The following is a 13,221-nucleotide window of genomic DNA, read 5'->3' as shown; positions in this document are numbered from 1 at the left end:
TACATTCAGGACAACTCTGAAGCAGTTTTGGTTTTCTAATATTAGGGATGGCTAAATTTATGTGTGTTCTGGACAACTGCTGTTTAGAAATGAGTTGTCCAACAGTGGCACACACACAGGGTAAGTTTTATGTGTGTGGTTTCTATAAATCAAAGACTAAAGGAAATTAACAAGCTGTTTCCTCTTACTAAGCAAAACTTGCTTTAAAACAATATTCTATATTGACTTGTGTGTTCATTTAACATAACATGAAACCTAAAACTCAGCCAAATCAGGAAGCAGATGGTAAAAATTGGACAGTTTTCCATTTGGAGGAATGACTGGACTTCTCTTTGCGGGAATGTGATTTTTGTTTTTCAAGTACAAGTTGTAAGTGGTGATTTTTTTGTTCCAGGGTGAGCATGTGTCCCTCCTCAACAGTTCTAAACACACAGACACACCCTGGATGGTCCAATTTAAACCCAGTCCTGGGCTTGTTTTAACTAATCAACAGTAAACTCAGTTCCAACCTATTTTCTGGGCTTTGCTGCTGCTAAGATTCCTTCCTCAGAACTGTTCAACTAACATCCTTGATCCTCTTTCTCAGTACTCCTCCCTTTTAACTGGGCAGGGTAACGAAACTTGCATCTATTAATCATGAAAATGCACCTTCTTGACAGCCTATTACACATGGTTTCTAGATTTTCCTTTTACGTGTTAGTCTAACTTTCACCATAACTAACAGTTTACACAGTCTCAGCATGACTTCAGCATCAGCTACTCAGATACAGAAGTGAAGCATTGGGTGGGTTATTTGATCAATAACAATAAATAAGGCTCTCAATTTTACCTTCCTCTTTTCGGCCCTGATCCTATGTCTGACCTGCTGTGCCTGTGCAGAACCTAATAAAAGATCTGTGCAATTGCATAGATGTGATGTGATCTTCTCATAGCCTTCGAGTTTTATAATGGGCTAGAATGCTTGAAAAAGCAATGGAATACATTTAAAAACAATATTAAGTGTAGGAAGAGTGCTCAGAATATTTAGTTACACGTTTTGGAAGGTAGGGGAACAAAATCTGCTCTAGTCTGGTAAGAAGATAGATCTCCATATTCTCTCCATCATAGTTTTAGAAAACTACACACCTCCTAAAGTGATTATTTTCCCCATGTGCTTATTTCTGATTTGTGTGGTGTTAAAATATATGAAACAAGGACAGTCCTTCAAAGTGGTTATATATAGTTCTGTACATGGGACTTGAGCAATAAGATATGACAAAAGCGGTCAACTGCTTGCTTTTATGTGTAATCTCACTGAACTCTGTGGCCTACGTTGCTGCATCAGTTTGAAATAAAAAACCCCCACAGCATCCTGCAAGCTGCGCTATGAGAACTCTGCACTTTGATAACCATGTAATCAGCACACTCACCTTTTTCTGAGGGAGAGAAGAGAGGGAATAGGGGATCATTAGATTAGTTAGAACAACAGGGTAGTTGACTTGTTTGCACAATCAAAACCTTTCAACTCAGTAGTAGTGGAAATCAGTTAATTTCTCTTTGAGCACCGAACAGCAATCTGGAAGATAATTACTTCTTTTGGTCACTATGGACTTTGTCTAGTGCTGAAAGATCGAATCCCATTAATAATATTGCTGACCTGACATTCTTCAGAGCTGTGGTGGAGTAAGAAGTGTTTTGAAGGGCAAGCTATTACTTTAAGAGCAGGGGCAGAGGAGTTGCCTGGTCCTGAGGCAGCCCCTGAAGTTCATCAAGGTGGGTGTAGGATTTCTTGGCCATGGGAGGTGGGGCCAGAAGATGGTGGCCAAGAGAGGGAGAACGAGAGGGATCCTGTTGGTGGTGATCCACCACAGTCCTCACCGTACCACACCAGCCAAGCAGGAGATATATGAATGAAGAGGATTATACGTGTAGTGGAGGAAAATCAGACCTGGGTATTGTCCAGCTCTCTTCCTGGTGGGAGAAGCACTCATTGTAGCATGACCTAGAACAGATGTAAATATCTTTTTACAACTTCCTGCATGATCACCTCAATTATCCCTTGGAAGAATGCAAGCACCTCATCCCAGGTGGAGTTTATGCAGTTAGGTCAGTTTAAGTGTAAGAACTTGTCAGGTTCTTAGGTATTTGTGGGAGTTGTTAATGCTGGAGCCTGTGGCTGTATTTATTCACAGAAGAGGTAGAAGAGGCAACAGCAAAACAAATCTCTCTCATGCCTGACCTGGAAGGACTGCCTCTATGGTCAGATTATGGTTAAAATGGCCATGCCCATTCAGTTCTTGTCCTTTGATGAGGCTACAAATTTGCCAAACAGAGGTGGCTTGGGATGAGGAAATCTGCCCCTGGGGAATTGGACTGAAACCAAACAGCCATCAGCTAGTAATCACTTATTCACTAACAATGGAGACTGTGTCTGAACGGGTAAGTGGTTACCAATCCCTCAGTGTAAATGAGGAATAACATTTCACCTCTGAGGAAGGTTTTCCTTCAAGGCTGATGGGTAAGAGGAAATGTAGTTGAGGAAAGCCCTCTAACTAGAGCACCCAGAATCTAATGAACCCAATGGACTTTTTTCCAGCTGAAGACTGAGCTGCTGGGGCTGTGGGACTGGTCAGGAAGGGGTTTTTGTGGTTGTTTTTTTTAAATGGCTAATAGGTCTCAAGCCATTCCCCTGCAACCTTCAAGGAGTTTTGATTGTAGAGGAATATTTACTCAGAGCCATAGAACATCTCTTAGGCCAAAGAGAGATTTGACAGTCTGTTACCACATTGACTTTTCACAGGAACACCAAGAATTCAAAGGTGCATTCCATCACTATTCATGAGCACACTTTTCTGGACAGTGGTAGTCCACTGATCAGTAATGAAAAGGTTCATGCTGACGTATGCAAACTTAGGTTTTAAAGATGACTCCATAAGCTGGAAAAAGTTTTTTGGGATGCCATAGATACACTATTGTCCAAGGAGAGAGAGACACCTGCAAAGTGATCAACTGAATTTTAATAGCTCTATCTCAAAACATCTATTTGGGTTCAATTATTGGATGAACATGAGAAACAAGACTGAGTTGTTTGTTACAAGTAGTTATGGCAGTTACATACAGGTTCTCTCCACATAGTTTACATTAATGCTAAATAGCCGAGTATAGGCTCCAACTACGGCACAAGCCTATGCCCTTTTATAGGTTAACTTCTGGAGGAGAGAGAACATCGCTCCTCTCTCACTAGACTGTAATGAGATGAGATTCATCAACTAGCCTCGTTACATAGAGCTGAGAGAGCTGTTGAGTGGTTAGTGAGAAATCTTACAGATGGGGAAGTCTTTTATCTTCTCCTGCCTCAGTTTCCCCAATTTGAGAACATCCGCTGGCTCTTAGAACTGACTACGGTCGTAGTTCTGCAAAAGTCCTCCTAGCTCCTAGATCACAATGTCTCATGTGGTGTACCAGTAACTGATTCACCTGCGATCGGAGGAAAGCATGCCAGGAATTCGAAATGAGGTCTTCTGAGGTCTGTGCTTAAAACTCTCTACAATAGTCCTTTTTCTCCTGGTTCATTGTAAAAATAAGAAGTTCTATTTATGGATTTATAAATGAAGCTTTTTTTTTTTTTTTTTAAATCCCCGTAGCTATAGCTGAGATTTTCACAATCCAAAATCTTTTACAGAGGAACACTCCTCTCTGACATCAAAGCTCTTGATTGACTACTTCACATAAACATCCACCTTTTTTTTTTTTTTAAAGTGGGAGTACAAGATAATCTAATGTTGATCAGACCTTCCTGAAAACTACACTTATAATTGTGTATTTCCCTCTTAGTTTGTGTGTGTCTGTCCCGTATTACATTAATTCCAAGTGGTCTCTCTCCAAGAATTTATTACACAAACAGTTAACTATAAATGCTACTTTTATTTATAGTATTTATTCAGCCATTTGTTTTACTGCCTAAAATAACTTCAGCCAGAGTCTTACTGTTTTTTTCAGTAATAGCATTGCCTCAGTGTTTCCAGGAGCCATCCTCAAGCCTTTGGCTTTTCTAAAAATTCCTCTAATACTTAGTAAGCAATCAGCTTTGACTCCACTTAAGAAATGTTTGGACCACCCTGAGCGGCAATTGAGTCTGGAAGCTTGGCCCTTCATTTTCAAACACTCAAGGTCTCTATGACTTGTCTTGAGCCAAAGGAAAATCTGCTTCTTTTCCTGGTCTCTGAAGTGTAAATCCAGATTGCAGCCTCTGTTAGTAAAAGGAGGAGGAGCTATATTCCCATCTCCTCCTTTCTTTCCATTCTTTTTTTCTTTTCTTCCCTCTATAGGGAAGAGCCAGTTGCATGGCAGAGAAGATGCACACACAGTTTCCTGTGGAGAGGAGGAAGTGAAATAAGCATCTCCCAGCTGGGAAAACTCTTCCCTATCAGCTGCTAGTACTGCTCCATCTACTGGCCAGAAGGTTGGGAGTCTCAGAAGCTCCCCAGACAAACAGCAGAAAACATTAAGATCTGTTTCAGCTATTGCTCCCCTGACCACATGCAGAAAGGGCAGAACTTGCTTTAGACAGTTTGAATTACTAGACTCGAACAATTCTCAAAAACTATTTTAAGTGTGTGGGGGGGTGGGAGAATGTAATCAGGCTCCCTGATGTAATTAAGTGTTTTTTAAAATCTGGTTTCCTAGCATATCCTTCCATAGTGGGCACAAGCTCTTAAACCAATATTATGTCCAGCCTGCGATGAACAGAGCTATGGGAGAACTAATGTATTGAGAACACTGATACAGAGGGGGCAAGAGGCTCTGTCTGCTCTTTTCAGTTGCTACTGAAGTGTGGTGTTCTGAGAAATACCTCCTCCTGGCCTCCACATTTGTATACATGAAAGAAGAGCAATACAGAATGAGCAGGCCTTGGGAATTTCCACCAAGAATTTGTATATTTGTTTCATGGGCTAACTAAAATGACTGCAGCACCACTAAGAAGTCCTAGAGAGAACACAAATTACTTAGGGTACATTGACAAAAGCTATTGTGTAAGCAGAATCAATTTGTTGTTAAATTTATGTGAAGATCTACTTCAGGGCAGTAAACATAATACATAACATACCAGGACAAGGAGTGCAACAAGAGAGGAAAACCAGAAGTTCAGGTTTCAACATAAAATCACTCCCATTGGATTGGGTCTTATTGCAGAGTCTCTGCTATGGCCTTTAGAACACCAACTCGGAGCCTCTAACTACAGAGACAAAAGCCTTTTGCAGGTGCTTTTAAGAAATAAACTCATAAACACAAAGTGTACAAAAGATAGTCTTAGGTGCTAGGAAGGCCTTGCTGGGCTACTTCTGAAACCTGGCTGGGAATTAACCCCCAAAGGCCATAGGCCATCAACTACCTCAGTGGGGTCATCTTCTAGCAGCATGGAGTGGGAGAGGGCTTTGAGGTCCTAGTCGAGGATCTGCCTAAATGGATCCCTTTGTTTGTCACAAAAGTTACTCAACTGGCAATTTTTGAGTTAGTTGTGCTTCTCAGATTTTTCCATACTGGGATTCCCACCAATATTTCTCTCATTAACTGGGAAATCGGTAGTAACTACTTCCCATTAGCAATATGGAAAAGGCTGGGCTGCCTCCACCCCTGTCATTTTTTTGTGACCCTTTTTCTGATCCGCTGGGAATTGCAAAGTCTCAGCTTGAGAATCCCTCGTGTATTTGATTACAATATTCACAGTTTTGATGAACTGCAGACCAAGAATAATTTGCTGATGAAATCTGTGAATCTATTTGAATCACAAATAATCTGGCAATACTGCAATTGTGAATGGAAAATTTGTAAGCCATATAAAGTTTTTGTTGCACATTATTCTCAGCAATATTTGTTTCCGCAAGTAGTGATAAACATACCTACATTTTAAAAATATAATTTAAAGAGGGTGCATGCACGTGTACACATAAAATGACAGAAAAGGAAAAAAAACATGTAATTGTTATTTTATCAAAAAAGTGAATTTTGAGATCTGGTCCAAAAAAAAAAGATTTTTTTTTGTGAAAAATTTCTGCCCCCGTTCGCCATGTTGAAATTTCAGCCCCTCTACTGTCCCCTCCCCATGCAAAATTTAATCAGAATTTCTAAATTTAGAAAGCCTCAGTTTTATAATCAAATAAAAAACAATCATTCTTAATTTTGATGAAAAGTACACATTTAGCAGGTTTTGATCACTTTGTTGATTTTGTGTAGTTCTCTACAGGTATGTCCACGCTGCACTCCAAGCCAGGTTTTGGAAGGGAGTTAACTCTAGTAGGTAGAGATTCCTAGGGCAAGTAGACACATGCGTACTAACTCTGCTAAAGCCAGCACATTAAAAATAGCAGGGCCATGGGGCTGCAGGCAGTGACTCGGGTTAGCCACCCACATACAGTCATGCCCAATCCCACTTCTACTCGGTGGGTAGCTAGAGCTGCCAGCCATGCAGCTGTGGCCATGCGGCTATGTTTAGTGTAGTAGCTCTAGCATAGCTAGTGCATGTCTGTCTACCTGCCCTGGGGGAAACACGCTCCCAGCTGCTGAAGCCATAAGGTTGCTTGCATGGTTGAGCATTTGTCTGAGACACCTGCTTCTACATAGGGAGGGTCTCAAGATATGGGCTTGATGCAGGAGTTCTTGGGTGAAATTCTATGGCCTGTGTTATGCTGATCATAGCAATCCTTTCTGGCTTTACTGTGTTTAAATCTACGAATTGGGACGATGAAGGTCATTATGAAAGAAAACAAAGCCACTGGCTAAGAGGCACCCCCATAGCATGCTCCACAGGCAGTGTCCTAATGGCCCCGTCCACCCATTGATGATTCTCACCTGTGACCAAAAATCCCCTCCCCCTCAACCAATGGAAATGGACATTTCCCATAATCCAATGGCACTCTATTGTCACTTGAGGAGCCACTATGTACCATTATTCCCAGGGATATTAAACCATTTCCAAAGATGAACTGTACATTCAAAGTGTCACCTTCCTTTAGCCTGGCTCTGAGGAGGTTGCCGGGACTGCTGCAGAACTCGGGCGGTAATATGTTCCTCTGGACAGCCTTAGCCATGGTTTATCTTTATTAATGGCACAACTGGCACGATTTCTATAATAAAGACTTAGATTTCTGTAAACAGACTGTTCTACCCTCCGGCAGAGTTTCATATTTTGTATGTTTGTCCTGAAAAACAATACTGGGAGTGAGCAGTTAGTCTGGCATGGAGTGCTTTCCCAGAATGCACTGGGCCTGATTCTTCCCTCACACTGGTTTTACACCAACTCCATTGGATTTAATGGAGTTGCTCCTGATTTGCACTGGCATGAGTGAGAGGAGGAGAAAAGGAGCCTTAAGTGCAGAGTATTAAATTGACGGTTTCAACAAAAGGGCACTGCAATTAGAGAAGTAAAACAGGCACTTCCTCATCTTTACAGAGCGCTTACTGGGTGCAAGTTTGTATTAGCTAGCGGTTCCCCCCTGCTCAGAGATCTCCAGACTTAATGCTGTTCTAATAGGCTCTAATATTAACACTTTCTGACTTAGAGCATTACTAGTTTTCAAAATGCAGCTACAGCGAGGGAAAGAGAGCTTTCAAACCCGCACTGCTTCTCCGCTTGCTGCCCGGTAAGTATGAGTCTTTGCAGTCTACTGTGAGAGAAACAGCCTGGTTTGTTTGGTTTTGTTTTTTTCCCCTAAAACCAACACGTATCATGGTGTTAAAATTGGTGAGTCATTGTCTAGATCCTCTTTTGTACATTTTTCTTTTATTATGCAGCTTTAGAATAGATTTCTATGGATAGTAAAGGCTGGCAGTATTAAATAAGTCCACTACCATAGCTATACACTTCAATGAGAGAATAACTCAGGAAAAAGGTTATTAAAAATACTGACAAGCAAGAACTGTAGCTGTTGTCAGCCATTGATCTGAATGTGCTACTCTCTGTATAGTTAAACATGCCATGCCTCTGTTTCTCAGTTATAGATTGTGTTGATATGTACTTGGTCTATTAACTGGGGATTTGATTAAAAAAAGCACAATGTACCATTTATGCATTTTCTGCAAAGTTCACATGGAAAAAACTATGTAATAGGAGTTGTCGGAATGAGGCACGCTTCATTGGACTGCTATTGTCTTCTGCATGCTGCTGGAGATGTCTCCTCTCCTTTAGTCCCCCAGGAGATAATCAATAGATCGTAAGAAAGCAGAGTCAAAAGGAAAAAATGCCACACTCCCGCTTCAAATGCAGACTCTCTAGAATTAGTGGGGGTGCTCTCTGGTTAAATAAAAGATATCCAGGGGAGTGGAGATGTGTATGGTATGGTTCTGTGCTTCCCCCAGGCACTCTTTATTTATAATTATCAAGTAATTCTCAGCTTTGTTTTTGTTACACTTGGGTATATTTCTAGCAGCATTTCTTGGCCTAAAGGCTCAACTTCATTCAGGCTGTCTCTCCTTGAACCTAGGGCATGTTCTGGACAGACCCTGGTCCACTTTAGAGTAGCATAGAGGTTGCTCTGAAGTTTACCAGAAGGCAGTGGCCACTAAAAGGATGTGGGGGTTTCATCCTCTAGCCAGGAAGTGCAGCATGCCCACCCCCAATATGCCCCCTATATCAAGAGGTACAAGGGGATGGGATGACAAACACCATCTATGCAGGCTCTGTATCAACTAGGAATTGCACCATGCTGGAGGAATCTCCCCCACATAAGATATGGCTGCACTTGGTGCCACTAGAATGGTACAAGAGGTATAGATCATAGCCCAGGATCTCATCCTCTCCCTAGAATTTGGTAGAATGCCACTCGATTTAAAATAAACAGCTGCTCCAGAGAAATATCTATGTGGCATAACACTATTTAATACAGTTCTCACATTCCTGTTCCCCCATGAATAGGACACAAGCAGTTTAGGTGGTGAGAACATTAGCTGCCTGTTCCCTGCACCTACTTTGAGAAACTCTCTCCACTTTTAGATTAAAGTAGGGGATTTAGATTCAAATAAAACAAGAAAGAAACTTTGGAACATACATACCCTTTGCAAAACGTTCATACTGATTTTGTGCCATATTCCAAGTGTTGACCCTGTGCCTGTCCATTCTATTTAGATTGTAAATTCTTTGATGCAGAGACTCTCTTGTTCTATGTTTGTACAGTGAATAGGACATTGGGGCTCTGATCTAACTTGACCTCTAGGCACAACCATAATAAATAATAGCAAGAGTTCAACAGGCTTAAGGGACAGAAGCAAATGCTTTGGATCAGAATGGAGTATCCCACCAATGAAGACCCAAGGTTGCCAACCTTGCATTTTAGTTTTTACTGACCTGAAGATCTGAAGCTGATTTCCCCCCTCCCCCAGATAAATTTCTTACCGACATCACTAAAAATACCATAAACAATACACTAATGTCACAACAGTGTGCATTCACTCATGATATTCTGTACACAGGAATTCAGACTTACACAGTTGTTTTAGCTGCAGTTAATTGATCAAGCGGGTTCTCTGGGCCTGTTCAGTAATAAAAAACAGGAAATTGATAAAGTCGTGGTCAGTGTAGTTTTGATACAAGAAGTGATTCTGAACTACAACAATCAGTGTCAAAATACAATGTTTTATTTCTACCCCAATTTCACAGACAGTTTCGGTTTTTTTTACAGGTTTATGGACAATGTTAAAGTTGTACAATTTTTTACTGATCGTCTATGTTTATAGACGGTTGGCAACCCTATGAAGACCATTTGGAGATCCTGTTCTCTGGCTCAAATTCTTGCTTTCCTAAGCCAACAGGAACATGCCAGTAGGATATTCACATATCTTGAGTGTATGTCAAGCACACCAGATTATTAATATTCCAACTCTGAACCGATTGAAGCTCTTATTGAAGCAGGACAATAGAATAGGAGCCCCCAGGAGACCAGAATAGCAGCCTGCATTTCCAGCAGATTTACTGTATTTCCACACATGGGTTTGGAGGCGCGAAACCCACAAAAGAGGATGTGGGGAAGACAACTAAATAACATCCTTTGTGAACAGATAAGTGAAGTGTTTTTGCTCCTCATTTGAGTAAGTCACGCATGACGATGAGCAGGCCCATCATCTGCACAATCTTTTAGCGAAGTTAATATCGGTGAAAGGTGCTATAAAAAAAATCTTCAGATCACTACCTTCTATTGCTTATTAGATTTGCAATAAAGGAGGTGGAATAATGCCTTGAGATAAAGCAAACTTGTGAGATGCATTGTCGGAGCACCAGTTTACTTTGAAAAACAGTCTCATCTAAAAACTACCCCTTTTTGTAATTTGACAGCTTGTTCGATTAAACCCCTCGTTTCCTACTGGCAGAAATGTTGCTCCATCAGTTTCTGTAGATGAAGAAAGTGAATGGTATTTCTTCTAATAATCTATTTAAGTTGTTTGCATAGAAAGGGGAGGTATTAGGGATTAGATGGCTCGTCAAGTGAAGGATTGACTGTGCCAAAACTTTGTGTGGCTTAGCTTAAAAAATAACAAAAACAAACACCTCCCATCCCCCGAGAGTCCAGTAGCACTTTAAAGACTAACAAATTTAATTTCTGCAGGCATAAGCTTTTGTGGGCTGCAACCCACTTCATCAGTTGTTTTTGCTGTATACAAACTAACATGGTTACCCCTCTGGAACTTTTCAACAAAAACAAAAAACCAAACATTGTTATTACACTGGCCTTTTAAATCTTCTCTTCATACACTATAGATACCAGGAAGGATCATCCCTGATACAGAAGTGATCAGGTAAGAGATCATTTCTTTTGCCCAATCCCATTTTAATTCTCACTCTTGTAAAAGGGGAAAATAACTCAGCTTAAGAATGCTATGGCCTCACATTGCTCTAGATGACTTCACAGATTGTAAAGTGTCATGTAAAATGACTTAAGTTTCTATCCCTTTTGGTTATTGAGGGGAAGAGAAATCTCCCATTTGGTGTCCCAAGAGGAGAAACCATAATGACGAAGATCCTGATGAGCAGTTGAGGAACCATCAGTTCATCTCAGGGATGCACGTGCAAAATCACATTTGGGGTCCCTTGTCCTACCTGGCTACCAGTGGCCCAAAGGGGAGTGGATTATAGGGGTGCGACTGTGACTTTATGCAGGATGAATTCTCAGTGCCCGGATTCACTAAATTTAGGGCTGCTTCTTTCAGATGGAGCAGCACAGTAACCCATCTACACTGGCATAGCCGGCTTTAGACAGCTCAAAAGTAATACAAGAGCAGCACGTGGAAGAACCCTTTTATCAGGTGGCAAAAGCCCCCCACAGGCATGGAACTTTTTTCACTTTAGCATAATAGATGTGTTTCAAGGTCCTCTGCAGCAGGAGTAGATTGAGACATGCCTGGACACTACAATCTATCCTATTTACAATTTACTAGCTAGTAGACTAGTCCCGTAGTCCTGGACCTTTCCAGACTACTGTACCTCTTTCAGGAGACTGATTGGTCTTGCATAGTCAAAGTTTCACCTCACCTAAAAACTACTTGCTTACAAAAATCAGATAAAAATGTCACAGCAGACTATTACTGAGAAGTTGCTTACTTGCTCATCTTTACCATGTAATTATAAAATAAATCACAAGCAGTATAAACATGTCATTGTCTGTATGAAGTTTTAGTTTGTACTGACTTCACTAGTGCTTTCTTTATAGCCTGTTGTAAAACTAGGCAAATTTCTAGATGAGTTGATGTACCCCCTGGAAGACCTCTGCATGCCCTTGGTTGAGAACCACTGGTCTAATCCATCCTTCCTTCCTTCGAGACTCAGTGATATCACTGAGCAACATCTGGCACTGGCCTTCTCTCCTAGACACTTTCCACAAGTAACACACATGCCTCTTCAGCCGTGTCACTATCACTCATTAGGCAGGTTGTGAGCCTAGTGCAATGCACTGATAAAGAGGCTATTTTGTTTGGGAGGCAAGAGTTAGACTGCTCTGTGCGTTAATTCACCTATAAGAATTATTTCTTCCAAAATTAAGATACCTTTTTGGTTAGATTTTTCAAATAAGGCATTTTAAGTGTAATTAGCTTGTAAATTGCTTTTATGATGAAAAAACTATGTTCATGCCAAGTACTGGTTACACATGCAAATAGGTGGAAAATAGTTTCATTACAGCAATTTAATGGGACAGTAGGAAGGTGGTCATATTAAAGGGTATTTAATTTGTTCTTTGTCACAGCAGTGTGTGACTGGCTGCTTGAATTTTAAACTTTGGATGTACACACAAAGCCAAGCCGCAGTGCAAACAACATTTTTAAAGTTATTTAAAAATCCAGGCCCAAATTCATAGCATCAGCTAGGTTCAGATGGGAGCAGGGAACGGCAAAAGAGCTAGTTGGGGCTCCCTGGTCAAAGCAAACGCCAGCATAATTTAGCACAATCGCTGGGGTGCTCTACAGTACATTAGCAACTGTGGCTCTCAGCAGCTACTTTGTCAGCTGGAGCTTACTGGAGCACAGTAGTGCTATGACTACACTCTCTTACCCATTTTCAGGTACTTCACAGGGGGGCTCTAGGGAAGCTGGTGCATGTCAGCAGAATCCTTAGCTGGGATGATCCAAAAAACTCTCTGACTTGAAGCAGCACAGAGGGGCTAGACAAAGAAGAGAACCTAGCCCAATACTCCTTGTGCAGTCATTTACACCTGTGTAGAGTGGATGCAAAATGCTGTCAAAGCATAGTGGTAGCATTTCCCATCTCCTTTACACAAGCACACAGGACAACACAAGGTGGGTGGAATGGAATCAGTTACACCAGTGTAAAACTGGGGCAGGGAGAGGAAAGTTAGGTTCCCCATTTCTCCCTTTTTTGAGCATGGCCCCATCCTGGAATCTCTGAAGTCTATGGACACACTCCCATTGACTTAATTAGGGAAGCAGCAGGATCAGGTGTTTCCATCTTAAAAAAAAAAAAAAAAAAAAAAAAAGAGAGAAATGAAATGTTTGTAATAGCTACTGATACATGCAAGCTTAGCAGCATTATTAGGCAAGTAGTTACAGCAGAAGCGTGACTGACTACACACTACCAGACTCCCAGCACTGTCCAGGGATTGCCAGCTCTCGATAACACTGAAGCTTGCTTGAGTTCAGCCAAATGTCCAATGAGAGGTCTGGAGCAGCAGTCTCTTACCGGGTGTGGTGTCAGGCCCATCCACTGCTGCAGTTTACCTCTTCCAGTCAAAGGGCCTACAACTG

The sequence above is a fragment of the Emydura macquarii genome, unplaced genomic scaffold (genome assembly GCF_026122565.2).
Source record: "Emydura macquarii macquarii isolate MOO-44397 ecotype Brisbane River unplaced genomic scaffold, CSIRO-AGI_Emac_v2 contig_705, whole genome shotgun sequence".
In the NCBI taxonomy this organism is placed as follows: Eukaryota; Metazoa; Chordata; order Testudines; family Chelidae; genus Emydura; species Emydura macquarii.
This window is presented reverse-complemented; position numbering follows the sequence as displayed.